Below are 16,577 nucleotides of genomic sequence, written 5' to 3'. Positions count from 1 at the left end.
GAACCGGGCCAGAGACCTATATATATATATATTTTTCTATTAATTCACAGGTAGGTTTTTGCCTTAGACCTGGATGATTAAAGAGACATTTTTAAGAAATCTAAAAAGCAAGATAATGTCTTCCTCAAAGATAAATTCAATCTTTTTACTCCAGAACTCAGAAACTTCGGCCCTGATTACACCTGCACTGGCCTATTCACTCCTGCCAGGCGGCAACAAGAGGGGAAAGGAACACCTCCACATCACAGACATTGCTGTCATCTGCTTTCTTCTCTCCCCATCGGGGATTCAAAGAGTACTTTTGATTTGTGGCAATAAAAAGCAAAAACGAAAGTATTAGAATTTGAAAATGAGTCATGACAGTCATTTGACCTCAATAACCATATTCCAGCTATGATCTGATCTTAGCCCCATCCTGTGCATAGATCCTGCATCTAAGAGAAAAGTAGACCAGATGGGAGGATGGTGTCAGTAAAATCAATGTGGAATTCTCCTTGTAGGTAGATGTAACCGAGTAATAGGAAATTTGGAGAAAAATCATTCTTACATAAAAATGCAATCACGAGTAGAGCTTGTATCAGTTGGGATTCTTTAAGAGCAAGAAACAAAAATCAACCCATCCTAACAAGCACAGAGGAATATATTGGAGGATTGAAGAATATGGGACATTTTTACACAACCTCAGAGTCCGTCTTGGAAAAGTGAGGAGCCAAAGTATCTATGGGGAAAATGGAAAGGAACAGACAGTTACAGCCAGATGGGCTTGATCAGCTCCAGTTGCTTTCTCCACCTTTCTCTACATTCCATGTGAGCTTTAAATTCCAAAGAGAGGAAAGCATCCGATTGGTATAGCTTGGGTCACATGTCCATTCCTTGGCCAAGGGAAATGGGGACATCTTGTTTGATAGTTCCTTGTTGTATCCAATAGTGAAGAAGTAGTTTTCCCAACAAAAGTTCAGGGCACCATTTCAAAAGAAGAGGAAATGGATTTTTGGCAGCCATAAACGGCAGATGTCCACTGCATGACCAAATAACACAGGTTTTGGGAAATGTACCAATGTACAACAATGACATTGTGATTATCAGTTGCACCTTGGTGCAAGACTGTGATATATATATATATATATATGAATATGAATATGTATAATTATTATATATATTATATATATAAAGATTTTCTCAAGATTAATCATTCCAGGAAGTGGTTAATCCTAGAGTAGAAAATGAGTAGGGCTGGAGGCAGTCTGCTGACACCAAGATGTTATTCTAGAACTACTCCTGCTTATGGTGGCTGCGGGGAATCTCTGCTGTGTGAGGTGCGACAGCAACAACAACTTAGAAAGGTAAGCTACTTTCTCAAGCTTCCAGCACCACGGCGGTCATGGAGAACCCTCCCATGGCAAGGAAGTTACCTCCTGAGTGAGTGGCAGATACTGGAGCATGGCAGAAGCAAAACAAAACCCAAAAATGCCACCCCATAACAAAACAAAACAAAACACTCCAGTTATTTGGACTGCACAAGAGTCTTCTTTGCCTAAGGTTAGGATGGGTTTTCCTCAGTGGTGATTAGTAAATGGTCTGTGGTCAGCAGAGAAATACTGGAATCAGCGGCAGCAGCATAACACAGAAGAAAACAGAAACATAGGTACCTATATGATGTATAAATGTGTACACATATGCATATGTGTATATATAATAAACATAATGTATCTTTCACTTAGGAAATAACTACTACTAATATTTCCAATCTTTGCCATTCCGCCCCCCCCCCCCCCCGCCTTGTGCTCTCTGGCTCTCTCCCTCTCTCTCTCTCAAATAAATAAATAATATTTCCAACGGTTCTTCATTCCCCATTTAATTTATTTTTGTTGTACAGAAGCTTGCCATTTTTGTGGCATCAAATATTGTTTTTTTTCCCCTGTAATTTCTTCTATTTCTTTCATGCTTGGAAAGGACTGTCCTGCAAAAGACACTATTATGTCCATAATTCACTTTAAAAGCTGTTGGCATGGACGGTGTGCTACCAGGCAGGTGCTACTTGGCTCAGGCTGCGCATTATGTGCTGTCATTTGCTGCAATCAGGACTTCCCATCTAAAGGGCGATCAGCTAGCTTTCAGTCAGAAAGGTCACACTCCAAAGACTACATCTGAGTGCTTCAGCTAGTTTCTCTCTGATCACCACCAGATATTTTGCTAATCAATATTAGCAAATTGAGAAAAGGGTTTCTGTTGATGAGACGGATTCTTATTGATGGAATTAATGGCATCGGATAAAAATCTCAGAGACACCTTCTGCTCTTGCTTAAACAGCATACAGAAATCGAGGAAACCCTAGATGCTGGTCGCTCAGGGATTGCGCCAAGACTTGATCCCTAATGAGGTTTTTCGCCTGCTACTACTACTACTGATAAATGGTTGCATGTGCGGAAGAATTTAGTCTGAGAATCGCTTTCTTTATAACCTGATAGAGGTTGTGGGGAAGTAGTTAATCCTCACCCACCTCTAACCCCTGCAGACTACTATTAATTAACAAAAATAACTGAAGAGTTGTACGAAATCAAATTGGCTTAGGCCAATTCATAAGAACCAGTTCAATATCCACCTGTGTTTTCTTCTAATTTATTTCATGATTTTATCTTTTATATCTAACTCTTGATCCATCTGGAGTTTTTAATTTCCAGTGCCTACAGGAGTGGAGCCATTCATATAAATGCATGAGACAAGCTGGCATAGAACAGGAGGTAGGAAGAATTGTGCCAAATTGTAGAACCCAGGGGGCCACTACTCCTCTGTTCGTGCCAATTCTGGCCATCTGGGGATGAGGGTCCAGTGTTGCTATAGTTTCTGATGTACTTTTTCTTCACAGTTTTTCATAAACATTTATATTTTGTTGAAAATTTTTCTGATTTTTAGAATACCATGCAACAAACAGTATATATTTGCAGCCCAGTTATGGTACAAGGGGGGCCAGGTTATACTATTTGCTTTATCATATAAGAGGTGAATGTAATATATTTTTTCCCTCCAGGCAGGCAATTTCTCCCGAAAACTGTTGAAAACAGCCTTCCTTTTTTAGATTCTTATGCTTCCTTTATCAAACTGTATACTTGTATATTAGCAGCTTTTATTTCCCACATATTTGGGTAAATTTGAGAATCACTTGTCCATCTCCAACAACATTCAGATTCTGACTTGGAATTTTAATTGCAAATAACGTCCTTATTACTTCAAATAATTTTTAAAGCAAAAAAACAATTTTTAAAACAACATTCATATTTAATACAATAAATATTTACTTTAATATTTTCGTAAAAGTAATATTTACATTTTTGGGTATTTGTTTTGTTTCTAAATATCTGACTTAAGTTTTTTCTAATTCTAAGAATTTTAAAATTTATTCTTTTAGGTGTTCTAAATATATAATTGAATAATCGGTCATCACTTTCTGGGCTAGCAAACATTTCATGTAACATGGAGAGTTTTTATTTGTTGAAAGTTTGCAAGGGCTCAACAGTAAAACGGTCATGCCTTGGAACTATTTATTTTTTAAAGATTTTATTTATTTATTTGAGAGAGAGAGAGACAGAGAACGGGCGAGAGAGAGCACAAGGGAAGGCAGGGTAACGGCAGAGAGAGAGAGAGAAGCAGGCTCCCCACTGAGCAGGGAGCCCAAGGTGGGGCTCAATCCCAGGACCCTGGGATCATGACCTGAGCTGAAGGCAGATGCTGAGTCAACTGAGCCACCCAGGCGCCCCTGAAAGTTTCTTTTTTTTAAGTAATTGCATACTTATTGGAGGTATGACTTATGATTCTAGTCTATTTTTATTTTCCTAAAACATTCAAGTCTTGGTGCAATCCCTGAGCGACCAGCATCTAGGGTTTCCTCGATTTTTGTATGCTGTTTAAGCAAGAGCAGAAGGTGTCTCTGAAATTTTTATACGATGCCATTAATTCCATCAGTAAGAATCCATCTCATCAACAGAAACCCTTTTCTCCCATTCATATATTGATTAGCAAAATATCTGGTGGTGATCAGAGAGAAACTATGTGCCTCTGTTCTATGAGCGTTGGGCAGTAAAGACATTCAAGGCCCCTCTTTTCAAGAAACTTAGATTCTCAGAAGCAAAGACAGATAATAAACCATGAAATAATTTTTTACAATATCAAGTAATGAAAAATACTCCAGTGAGATTAAGAGTGTGATATGAGGGGCACCCAAGTGGCTCAGTTGGTTAAGTGGGCACTATTGGTTTTGGCTCAGGTCAGGATCTCAGGGTAAGAAACCAAGCCCCCCCTTGGGCTGGGTGCTCTGTGCATGGGGAGTCTGCTTGGGGTTCTCTCTCTTCTTCTGCTTCTGCCTCTTCCTATGCTCTCTCTCTCTCTCTCAAATAAATAAATCTTTTTTTTTAAGATTTTATTTATTTGACAGAGAGAGGGAGAGAGCCAGAGAGCACAAAGCGGGGGGGGGGGGTGCAGAATGGCAGAGGGAGCCCAATAAAGGGCTGGCTCCCAGGACCCTGAGATCATGACCTGAGCCAAAGGCAGATGTTTAACCGGCTGAGACACCCAGGCGCCCCTAAATAAATCTTTTTTTTTATTTTTTTAAGTGTGATGTGATAGGAAGTGACAGGCTGAGGGATGTGGAGGAATTATGGGTAGTCAGGGGAAAACAAAAACAAAAACAAAACACCTCTCTGAGGAGGTGATACCTAAGCTGAGACATCACTGACAGGAAGGAACCACCACAGATCCAGAGAGATCTGTCTTAGTGCGCTGGGGCTGCTGTAAGAAAATACCACAGACTAGTAGCTTATTAACAACAGGGATTCAACACTCACAGCTCTGGAGGCTCTAAGGCGAGATCACGGTATCAGCAAGGTTGGGTGAGAGCTCTCTTCCAAGCTGCACACCTCTCTTTGCATACTCACAAGCAGAAAGCTGGGTAGCTCTGCGGGGTATCTTTTACAAGAGTACTAATCCCATTAGTGAGGGCTCAACCCTCAGGACTTTGTCTTCTCCGAAGTCCCATCTACAAATAAATTCACCTTTGGGAATTTAGGATTTCTTGCAGGGACACAAACATACAGACCATAGCAGGATTCCACATAGAAGACATAGTTAGTCCAAAGTGTACGAAAAATTTCTCTGTGTACAAAAAAGATTAGTATGTTCCAGGTTACTCATGTCACTGGAATTTTCAAATTTATTAGTATAGTGTTATTTAGTAATGCTATCTTCCTCCATATCTATGGCTGTTTTTCTTTCTCATTCTTAATAATATGTATTTGTAGTTTATATCTTTTTACATTTATTTTTAAACCAAACAAAACTTTTATAGTATCAATTTTACTTTGATTTTTATATTTAGGATTTTATTCCTCTATTCTTGTGTCCTTTTTAAAAAATGATTGTTTTTATTCTTTATTTTTAGTAATAGGAAATTATAAGACTATGAAATTTTCTCTGGTAAGTTTTGCCCATGTTCAAAATAATGCTGACACATTGTGTTCCTCTTTTTCTTGTTTTAAGATTGTCTCAAATTATAATATTGATTTTATTGTTGGCCCAAGATTTAGAGACTTTAAACTTTGAAATGATAGGTGATTTTTCCTATCATTTAAGCTTTATTAATATCCAGTTTAACTACATTGTTATCAGAAAACATGACCTGAGAAATTTATTGAAATATTCTTTGTAATCTAAGTACATATACATGAGTTTCTTTTCTTCCCTTTTCTGTTTCATAATTATCACACAGGTACTTGAATATAAGGTATATTCTTCTCTTGTGGATATAAAGTTTATCTTATATCTATTGATCAACCTTAAAATATTATGCAATTTTTCCTTGTCATTATCTTTTTTAAAAAGCTCTGTACTCTATCAAATGTTGAAAGATGTTATTGGTTGTACAAAACAGATGGGTGTTTTTTTTTTTCAGTTTGCCTGTTTCTGATGGCTTAGTAGGAATGAAACGGTGTGAGAGCCAGAAATACAAGTTTGCAGCTAGAGTATGGGACTCTTTATTGCCAGATCTAGGAACTGTATCATGTATCAGGATGTTTCTTGTTGCAAATACTACCCAAAAAGTGAACTCAAACTGACTCAACAATATAGGGGCCAGACGAGCTTACATAATTGAGAACTTCAGAAAAAAGGCAGCCTTGAAGTGTGCTTCCATGAGGCTTCCAGCATTCTCCCAGTCCAGTTGTTCTGTCCCTATTGGTTTCATCTTCAGGCTGTTTTTCCTCATGGTAACCATATGAAGGAGGCAGCCCAAGGTGCAACCTCTGCACTTGATGCCACCCAAAGGAGGAGAGGGTCTGCATCCCAAAGCTCTCTGCAAAAGTCCCAGAATTTCATGATAGCACTGTCTTAGGTCAAATGCCCACATCTTATAGTTATTAGCCTGGGGTTTGTATATACTCGCTGATTTAGTCCAGTTTCATGCTCCATTTATAAGAATGGTGAGTTGTTTCTCAGAATCTCATGGACCCCATATGGAGGGTCCATAGGACAATGAGGAAGAACAAAAGGGGAAACTCAATAATAGTTAGAGTAGCAGCTAATATCTTGTCTGTTGATGCCCAGCTTCACACTGGCACGTCTATATTCTGCTTGGTAGCTAAGGGAGCTGGAAAGTCATTTTCCAGAAGCTGCTGACTGTTGGTTTCCTGTGTAGTTCTACCAATGGAAGATACTCATATGCAAACAGGAGGTGGAAGGGGGAAGTTGATTCTTTTCTGGCTCTGGCAGTGGCAGGGGTGGGTAAGTCCTGGTGGTCAAGAGTTCCTGGATCCCTGCAGCCTCGGTGAGCTTATGAGCTCCTGGCTTGCTCTTGTAGCAGTTCAAACAGATGTGCTCCAGCGGCCTCGAGGAACACAGGAGTAGGTCTTGGGAACACCAGAAAACCCTCTGCTCCTTTGACCTCAGGAGAGCTTAGTGACTTTCTAGTTACTGATTTCATGGAATCCTCATCTTCCTTCTTTGGATCCTCTATTTTTCCAAAACTTGCAACCAATTCACGGCATCAAGTTTCCTTTGTTTGAAATACGTAAGGTGGTTTCTACATTCCAAACAGGACGCCGACTGATACAGTGCTATTCAAAATAGTTCAAGTTTTTAGGCTATGATTTTTTTCAGCTGATAATTGATATGCATATAATTCCATAAATAAACAAAAGCCCAAATACACATGTTTATAAGTCCATTTAACATTGATTCCTTAAATCCTAGCCATTTTGAGAAAAAAATGTGATGTTGCAAAACATATTTGCTGCCTGTATGAATGTAAACTACTTCCTTTTATGTAATATGGTGCACTCTTTAAGTTTCAGTTTTACTAAAATAATAATCAAGCTTTAAAACAACACATGATTCTGTCAAAAAATAAAACAGAGCACTTATCTTTCAATACTATACTTAATGAGTGGTCATGTCATCCAATAAATCAAGCATGGATTTTGGAGATAATAGCTAATATTGTCAATATAAGACATCTAAAAATCAATACATACACCACGTGTTCATACAACCGAAGTTAGGAAAGGCATGCTTGACTTGACAGTCAAACTGTAAAATTTTGACACAGTGACTGTTTGTACTGCATTATTTCTGAGGAATAAAGTTGTCAGAATTCGGTTGTAACTTCTGGGGCTGCTGTAGGAACATTGAGAACTAGTCAAAGGAGAGCATTGATTACCACATTAGGTAAAGGAAAAACACAAGTAAAACTGTCTACTATACTATTACTTAAAAGGGAATTCTACTGGGAAGGTATATTTTATTTGATAACTTTAAGTAGAATGACATCAAATGGTAGGACAAAGCTCTTGGAACAAAATCTTCAATTGAGATGGAGAAGTTTGATTCCAAAACTTCCCCTTGGCTTTATTTGTATTCATCGGCTAGCTATAATGACTGGTGCATTTCTGAATCTGGTTTCTCCTGTTTCCAGAGATATGAGAAAGTTGTGTCCACACAACTGATAACAACACTTAACAGGTGATTGCTGGCATGCAGGAAGAAATCTAGCTTAGAGTGGGTACATGAAGTGGCTCAGTGGGTGGCTCAGTCGTTAAGCGTCTGCCTTCGGCTCAGGGCCTGATCCCAGGGTCCTGGGATCGAGCCCCATATCGGGCTCCTCTGCTGCGAGCCTGCTTCTTCGTCTCCCACTCCCCCTGCTTGTGTTCCCTCTCTCGCTGGCTATCTCTGTCTCTGTCAAATAAATAAATAAAATCTTAAAAAAAAAAAAAAAAAAGAGTGGGTACATGAAATTGGCCGAGGCCAGTGTTCTCAAACTTTTGGGTCTTAGGATTCCTTCATACTCTTGAAAATTATAGAAGACTCAAAATTAACTGCTGTTTGTATGTGTTCATTAGAAAGTAAAATTGAGAACTATCTAAAATATTCATTCATTTCAAAATAATAACCCCACTGGGGTGCCTGGGTGGCTCAGTCGATTAAGCATCTGACTCTTGATTTCAGCTCAGGTCATCATCTTAGGGTCCTGAGATGGAGCCCTACGTTGGGCTCTGCACTCAGTGGAGAGTCTGCTTCTCTCCCTCTCCCTCTGCCCCTCCCCCACCCATGCTCCCTCTCTCTAAAATAAAATAATCTTAAAAAATAATAACCCCATTAAGTGTAAACATAGTACCTAAATATTTTCTGGAAAAAAAAAAAAAAAGCTCTGTATTTTCCAAGAAGAAACTTACTTAGTGAGAAGAGTGGCATTATCTTTTGTTTTGTAAACCTCTTTTAGCCTGGCTGAATTGATATAGCCAGATTCTAATATCTCCTTCTACATTCAGTCTGTTGCTCCACCACATATCATGTAACCTCTGGAAAACTTCACTGTACGAAGGGGCAGGGGGGTGGGGAAGTGAGTGAATCAGGCAGCTCGAGTCTTAGTATTATTATCAAAATAATTTTCACCCCTGGAACCCTCTGAGATCTCAAGGACCCCCAGGGCATACTAGAAAACACTTTGAAAACCATTGCCCTAGACTGGCTACATCAATAGTTTTCAACACATTTTTCACTGTAACACATAATTTTCTCATATGTGTTTTCATGGATGTCCTCATATTAACTAAACAAAATGAATATTTTTATTATTAAGCAAAACAAATAACATCAAACACTTTTGGGTGCTGGGAGGATAGTAGGAGGAAGTGGGGCTGCCCAGAGACATACCTGGTTTTCATGAAAAGTTATTTTTTGTGCTTGTGGGAAATAGACAATGGGTTAGGAATAATGAGCACTTCCTAGCAGCCTGTTGCAACTCCTTTATTTTTGATTCAATGAAACAAAATAGAATGCTGGTGTCAGTAACATTATTACAGAGATACCTTGAATCTGTTAGGCTCTGATTTATTTCTTTAAAACACTTGAAAGTTTGGGCATTTTAACTACTACTGGAAATCAATCACTTTTTATTTAAAAAAATTTATTTGAGAGAGAGAGGGCGCGCGCGCATGTGCACATGAGGGGCAGGGGCAGAAGAGGGAGAGAGAATCTGAAGCAGACTCCACACTGGGCACAGAGCCCCATGTGGGGCTGGATCTCACCACCCTGAAATCACAATCAAGAGTCAGATGCTCAACCGACTATACCCCCAGGCGCCCCAGAAACCAATCACTTGACAATGTTGAGAGGTGTTGTACTGTATGTATTATTCATAGATAGAAACTCACCAATGTCTTTCAGGTGGCTGGTAGAAATGGGGTACATACTATTATCTAGAGCCAATTCTCTTTATATGCAATTGCTGACAAAAAACAAGTTTTTATTCATTTATGTATTGTTTGGGATATAAATGTGTGTGCAGTATTCATTCATTCTTTCAACATATATTTATAGAGTTTTTCTAATGGGTCAGGTACTATTTTGGGCAGTTAGGATACAAAAGGGAACACAAATTCCTGCTCTAGAGAGATTTATGTTCTAGTGTGGAGAGAAACACAATAAAGATAAATAAACCAACTAAATCACACCTTACTTTGTGATAAGCATTAGAGAAAAAAAAAGTAAAGGAGGGGAATAAGAAATACTGGGAATAGGGGATGCCATGATTTAAAATAGGGTGGCAAGAAGAGGACTGACCGAAAGAATGCCTTTTGGGAACAGACAAAGGAAGGAAATCATTACAGGGAAGAGCGTTCTAAGCAAAGAAAACAGCAACTGCAAAGACTGAGGCTGAGAGCTTAGTAGTCTTCTTAGAACACAAAGCTGAGAGAACAGTTTGTGAGGTCAGAGAGGTAATAAGGGGAGAATCTTAGAGCCATGTTTAAGGACTTCGGTTTTTACTTTGTTTTGGGAGGTCATGAGAGACTCTGAATAGAGAGAGGAGTGTATGATCTGACTTTCTTCTAATAAGTTTACTTTGGCCTCTGTGTTGAGAATAGGCTCAAAGGAAAGCAAGAACAAAAGCAAGAAAATCAGTCCCTGGGCTATTGCAATAACCCAAATAAAAGATGATGTAGGTTGTAGTAGATGTGGTAAGAAACCATTTTCTGAATGTGTTTTGAAGGAAAAATCAACAGATTATTTGCAAAGTGGATAAGGGACATACAAGAAAGAGGAATTGAAGATGGGTTTGGATATGGAAAGATGGAGCTTTTCACTGATATGATTTAAGATTATAGGTGTGGCTGAGAGACAGTTTGAAGCCTGAAGGGGCATTGTAGTGAGATTGCTGATTAATTCATTTCTCGTGTGCCGATGGGTAGATAGACAGAATATCAATTATAATATTTATTTACAGAAACTGTTCTAAATATACACCTAGAACAATGGAAGACTCCTGAATAACTCTTTCTAAATTAAAAGAATTTATAGATCAGTAAACATGCTTGTGTTCTGATCCCCATTCCATCTTGAACAGGAAAGTCTTTAAGTAAGTCATTCAACCTCATTATATCTATTTCTTAATTGATAAAATAAGCACTGGATTAGGTTAACTCTTAACGGTCCCTGCCTCGATTCCAATCCCAGCTATGTGTGTTTCTGTAAAATGGGAATAACAATAGGACCTACCTCATAGTTTATTGTGAGCTAATATGTGTAAATCACTTAGAATGATGTAATTCACAGTTAGCTCATATTAGTATTATATCTTAAAGCTGGAATCTTCAAGTATATATCAAATTTTTGGTATTATTTATTCATGGGGTGTATAGGATAGAGAGGTAAAACTGGATGGCTAAGGAGAACATAAAGACAGAGGATTAAGCTTAAAGCTGGAGAACATACTCTTCAACGTTAATACACTTACAGAAGTTATAAAAAATATTGTTTTTATTACATTAAGCATCATTGGCACTCTCTAAGAACTAGTTATATACTGATACATATGAATAAGAACCTTGAAATATATTGATTTCAGAAGAAGAAAAGAAAATGTAAACATGTATATGTTTATACACACACACACACACACACACACACACGTGCGCGCGCGCGGAACAGACAGTAAAAATTTCCAACCTAAGTAAACAGTTAATGACATCTCAAAATGCAACAGCACTGCAGGTAAGATACATGGAATGTTGGAATATGTACTCTTTTAAAGACAAAACGCATGCTATTCCACCTTCCTCATTTTACTATAAATTGAGAAAATACAGTCAGTTCCGAGAAAGACTATGTACATGCTAAAATGAAATGGAGGATACTGCCAAGGTTTTGACGTTTAAAACCACACGAATGCAATAAGATAAACCATTCCTTTAGTTTTCGATTCTTCTGATTAATCTCTTCCTCCAGCTTCCTAGGCTCTAGTCTAAGAAAAATAGGTCCAAAGGAAATTAAGATCTATTTTTTCCGATTAAATTGCTCAACCCTTCAGACGACGAATAAACTAGAACTCTCAAAGGACCCCTTTGTTGTGGTTAGAAGAACAAGCAGTACTCTGCCTAGGGCTCTGTACCCCAAAATTCAGCTAGGCGCCCAAAGGTTTCCTTGGGTCTCGAAGAGGGGTTTCTGAGCAGCACCACCTGCTGGTTCTACACGCGTCTTACTTCCTTTGCCCCAAATCTCTCTCCCGTGGACCTGCATTCTTTCAGTCTTCTACACCTAATTATAAGTAAAGCACAATACAAAGCAGGCAGAACGATTCAGGCAGAAACTGCAGGTCTCCAAAGGCAGAAAAAAGTAGGTACCGAACCGCTCGCTTCAGGGTTGGGTCGTCGGGAAACACCTCGCGGAGGGATTGACGCGACCGCCCCAGTACAAGGCTCTACTTCCGCCCCGCGCGGCCCCGCCCCCCGCAACGCGACGGGCGGTCACGTGACCGCCGCGCGCGTTCCCGGCCGCTGCGGGCTCCGAGGCCGAAGAGGAAAGACTGCGAGCCGGCCGCGGCTGTGGCTAGAGAGGTGGGAGTCGGGGCGAGGTTCTCGCGGGGAAGGGTCAAAGTCAGCCAGTCCGACATCCTAACCCAGGGAAAGGCGTGATGGCTCGCGGTGTCACCTCCAGCCGCGACGCGCTCCGGGTCGGCCCTACGCTTCGGGCCTGAGAGGGGCGGCGGCGGGGTCAGGGGCCGGTACGTAGATGGACGCCCTTGGGCCGGCGCGGCCGCAGCTCCCTGCGCCCAGGCGGGATGGGGCAGTTCAGTCTTTCCCGCCGCCCCCACCTTGGCTGCTGTCGCAGGCAAGAAGACTGTGACGGGCCCTGCGTTGTCCGCGGCCGCCGCAGCCCCTGCACTGGGCGACGGCCCGGAGCTGGTCACGGTCGGGGTGCGAGAGGCGGAGCAGCGGCCATTACTGCGCAGCCTCTTCCGCCGGGGTCCTCGTCTCTGCCTTTGGTGGCAATCAGGTCCCTCTCCTCTCCCCTTGGCGGTGGTGTCAGGCCTCTACTCGGGGACCTTCCGGCCTCAAGACTTAGGGGCGGCTCTGGTTTGAAGGGTATCCTGCTCCCAGTCTCCCGTGTGGAGGCCTCTGCCCGGGCCTTGGGTCAGATCGCAGCCAGGGCGTACAGTCCCTGCGTTTTGTCTTTTTCCGGAGTGTCTTTGGCTGCTTCCTTCTTTTCCCTCTCTCCCTCCTCCTCCTGCTCAGTGTCTGGGTCTTGCCTAATAGGAAGAGCAGTCCCTCTACCTTGCCCTGGTTAAGCCCAGCGCTGCGTATTCTCGTTGTTTTGATGATCAGTAAATCATCGGAACAATTAAGAGATCTCTTGATACCCGTTGAGCCAAAACAACAACAACAACAACAAAAACAACCCCTCAGTGCATCTTAAAAGCGGAGGCTGTTGCTTTGTTCTGGTTGCCGAGTGCGAGTTCTCTCCCTACCCGCCCTCCATCCCGTCTTAAAGAGTACGGGTCTTCCTTCCATTGTTGTAGCTGTTTTGTTTTCCGTAGGGGTCTAGAGAAGGTTGCAAAATTGTTTTGAGTTTACACGCACATTTTGGCAACTAGAGCTTTCTCTTGTTAACCATTTCGAATATGATTTTATTTTTCTTCCCTAAGAGCCAGTTCAGTGACACTTTCCAAGTTTTGAAAGTACTTATATTTTGTTTAAGTAATATTTTCGTAATATTGGAACGTGTGGAATTGAGGGAATAAGAAGGCCAAGAAATGATAGAAAAAACGTTGTCTTTATAGCTTGACCTTTCAGGTGCTTGGGTGCACTCCCTCTCCTCCAGTGTGTGTACTTTTTAAATAGGATGTGAAAGTATAACATTGGCATTGAAAGCACTCTATAATTACAGAATTGGAGGACTTAAAACTTTTTGTCTTTTTAGCAAGCGAATCTATGTTTAGACTCTTAAAAAGACGTGGAATATAGGACACATGAAGAAAATGACCCACAGAAATAACAGGATTTATGATGTTGGCTCTGCTGTTTTCATGACCAGCAAATACTGTTCTGTCTTGAGTGTTTGAGTGCTCTAAAAACAAATGAAAATGGGTCAAGTAAATCTCTTTTTAAAGGGAAAACCAGAAAAGTGAAAGCTACACTAGAAATAGCTTTTTGGGTGTGTTTGTTTTAGCCTTGTGTATCTTAAATTGAAACATTTTGTTAAGCCCGCTCTTTGATGTAGAATTTATGTTTCAAATGGGCCAATGTAAATTGTGGGTAAAATAAAAATAATGGTAAACATTTGAAGGTTTTTGTTATTTACTAGTTGTTATAAACTTGGTAGAATTATAATCATCAGGGAAACTATTTTTCCAAATAGCTAGTCATTAGGAGGATGAGAAGGGAAATGGCGTTTTTCTTTTAGGAGACACGTGTCAACTGGTGAAGTATTTTGTTTCAGTTTCCACCAATTTGAATTGTTAGAATAATAGGACAGATTTTTCTTCTTGAAAGGATCCAGAAATGATTTTTTGACTTAGTATAGAAGAAAAGGTAGTATTCAGTCTTGTCTTTTCACAATATTAGTCTGTTTAGAGAATATTATTTTATGTATTAGCCATACTAGCATGAAATGCCTGACACACTTGTCAGCTGGATATTGAATGTTTCTTTCACCAGTGTCAGTAACAGAGGCTTCTGACCCTTTTTTCCATTCCCCTGCCTGGTTCTTGATTGTGACAAGGAACATGAATTTGTGAAACAACAGGTTGGATTAGAAATAATCTTTGTGGGTATGGAAATCATTTTATTAACATTCTTCTACAGCCACCTGCGCTTATTTATGGAATATTTAGTGTTTATGGCTTATTACCTTTTGGATTAATTAAAATAAAACCTGTTGTTAAATTCCTGTTAATTAGGGGTGCCTGGGTGGCACAGCAGTTAAGCGTCTGCCTTCGGCTCAGGGCGTGATCCCGGCGTTATAGGATCGAGCCCCACATCGGGCTCCTCCGCTATGAGCCTGCTTCTTCCTCTCCCACTCCCCCTGCTTGTGTTCCCTCTCTCGCTGGCTGTCTCTATCTCTGTCGAATAAATAAATAAAATCTTTAAAAATAAATAAATAAATAAAATAAATTCCTGTTAATTAAAGTATTTAGAATTAAGAAATACAGAGTAGGGTGAAATAACTAAGACATGGGAGTTATGACTTGACCAGGGTCACACATACAATTAGCAACAGAGCCTACATTTACAAAATGGCTGGAGGCTGTGAAACTTCTGTTTGATAAGATTAAAAGACTATTTGTGCACATTCACATTTCATGTTTTGTTTAAATAAAATGCAAAGGCCACAGCTGGGGGGATGTAAAGGTTTAATGCTTGAGTACGAAGATTGTGAAGGTCATAGATTGCCATACAGTAATGTTTTTTAAGGGAAGTACTGAACAATAAGGGTTTTAATTCTTTTAAGATGTGTAGTGTTAGGGCACCTGGGCAGCTCAGTTGATTAAGTGTCCGAATCCTGATCTGAACTCAGGTCTTGAACTTAGGGTCCTGAGTTTAACATTTTGGGCTCCATGCTGGGTGTGGAGCATACTTAAAAAAATTTTTAAAAGTAAAATAAAATAGTGTAAAGTATTGGCCTCCATGTAGTTGAAATGAGTTTTGACTGAAGACTTTTGTTTCCCAGTATGACCTGTGCTTCCTGTAAGCTGAGTTTTAGCAGGGGATGAGAGAGAAAGCTAAAAATGGAAACATTAGGGCATTTAGTTACCTCTCTCAATTTGAGACTCTTTCTTAAGAAATATTAAGATGTATCTATCTGCTAAATTACACCCCATCTCTCTATTCTTTCTTTCACTGGTCTTTGCTTTTTCCTTTTTCCTTTTTTTTTTTTTTTTTTTGAGTTTGTATACCACAAGTTGGAAGGTTTGAAGGTTGTTTTTTTTTTTTCTGTCATTGCTATCTTTTATATAGAACATTTCCTGTTTTGTGTATTTTGAATTAAAAAAAGTAAAAACTACTTTATTAAACAGCTGTCAGTAATTAGAAAAATATAAGAAGTCTTTATATCTTTATAATTTGATGTTTTAATAGTTATATACATAACTTTTTCTTTGATTAGTTCTTTTAAAAAGATAATCATTTATTTGAATCTATTATGTGGGAAAAAATGATGGTTTTTTGACTTTGTGACTGACTTGAAAAGTGGAATGTAATTAATCCTAGATATTTTTAGAGAAGATAACAGCATATGCAAATAATAGAAGTGTGAATTTGTTGAGTGGTCACAAATTATAAATAGTACAGTATTACTTCATTTTCAGTTTTACTTATTTACTAATTGGTTGAGTGGGTAAATGACTTAACTTCGCCAACAATCTCTAAACTCATGTATTTTGAAATTCAGTCTGTCATCTTTTTCCCTCAGAATTGTTAAGAGGAGAAATATGTAAGGTAGTTTCAAATCTTTTCTCTTTTTAAGTTACCTTCCTAATAGTTCTTTTCTGTCTAAATTTTCACCTAAAGAAAGAACCCTAACCCATTCACTGATTGGTACGTGCATATCAAAATACTGTGGTAAATTTTACTATAGTAATTAATAAATTATATTGAGTTTGGTATATAGTTTCTAAATCATTCATTGAAGCGAGAATTATGTATGTTTGAATTATTTATGTTTGCCAGATTAATTCTGGCTTATAGTTAGAATTATACTGTTTTATCTTACATCTTTGGATGAAATTAAAAGCCTCCCCCTTCCCCTCATTAAAAAAAAAA

At 39.3% G+C, this 16,577-nt stretch overlaps 1 protein-coding gene and 1 long non-coding RNA gene across 5 annotated transcripts in view; one reads left to right on the top strand and one right to left on the bottom strand.

Annotated features, from left to right (window-relative positions):
• The window catches only part of LOC130543541 (uncharacterized), a 26,566-nt gene extending 14,185 nt beyond the window's left edge, over positions 1–12,381 (bottom strand). Inside the window, exon 1 of the long non-coding RNA XR_008958960.1 lies at positions 12,162–12,381. This is a non-coding gene — a long non-coding RNA (uncharacterized LOC130543541). The remainder of the gene's footprint in view (positions 1–12,161) is intronic.
• RNF146 (ring finger protein 146) overlaps positions 12,267–16,577 on the top strand; it is a 23,314-nt gene continuing 19,003 nt past the window's right edge. Inside the window, exon 1 of one of the 4 annotated variants that reach the window (XM_026504763.4) lies at positions 12,267–12,374. The gene's annotated coding sequence lies outside the window, so the exon portion shown is untranslated. Of the gene's footprint in view, positions 12,375–12,443; positions 12,542–16,577 lie in introns of those variants that run through there. The other 3 variants (XM_026504767.4, XM_057311061.1, XM_044386307.3) reach the window with 3 other exon arrangements.

This window comes from Ursus arctos, unplaced genomic scaffold, assembly GCF_023065955.2.
Source record: "Ursus arctos isolate Adak ecotype North America unplaced genomic scaffold, UrsArc2.0 scaffold_13, whole genome shotgun sequence".
Lineage (NCBI taxonomy): Eukaryota > Metazoa > Chordata > Mammalia > Carnivora > Ursidae > Ursus > Ursus arctos.
The sequence above is the reverse complement of the archived record's forward strand: the minus strand, read 5'-3'. Positions and strand labels throughout refer to the sequence as shown.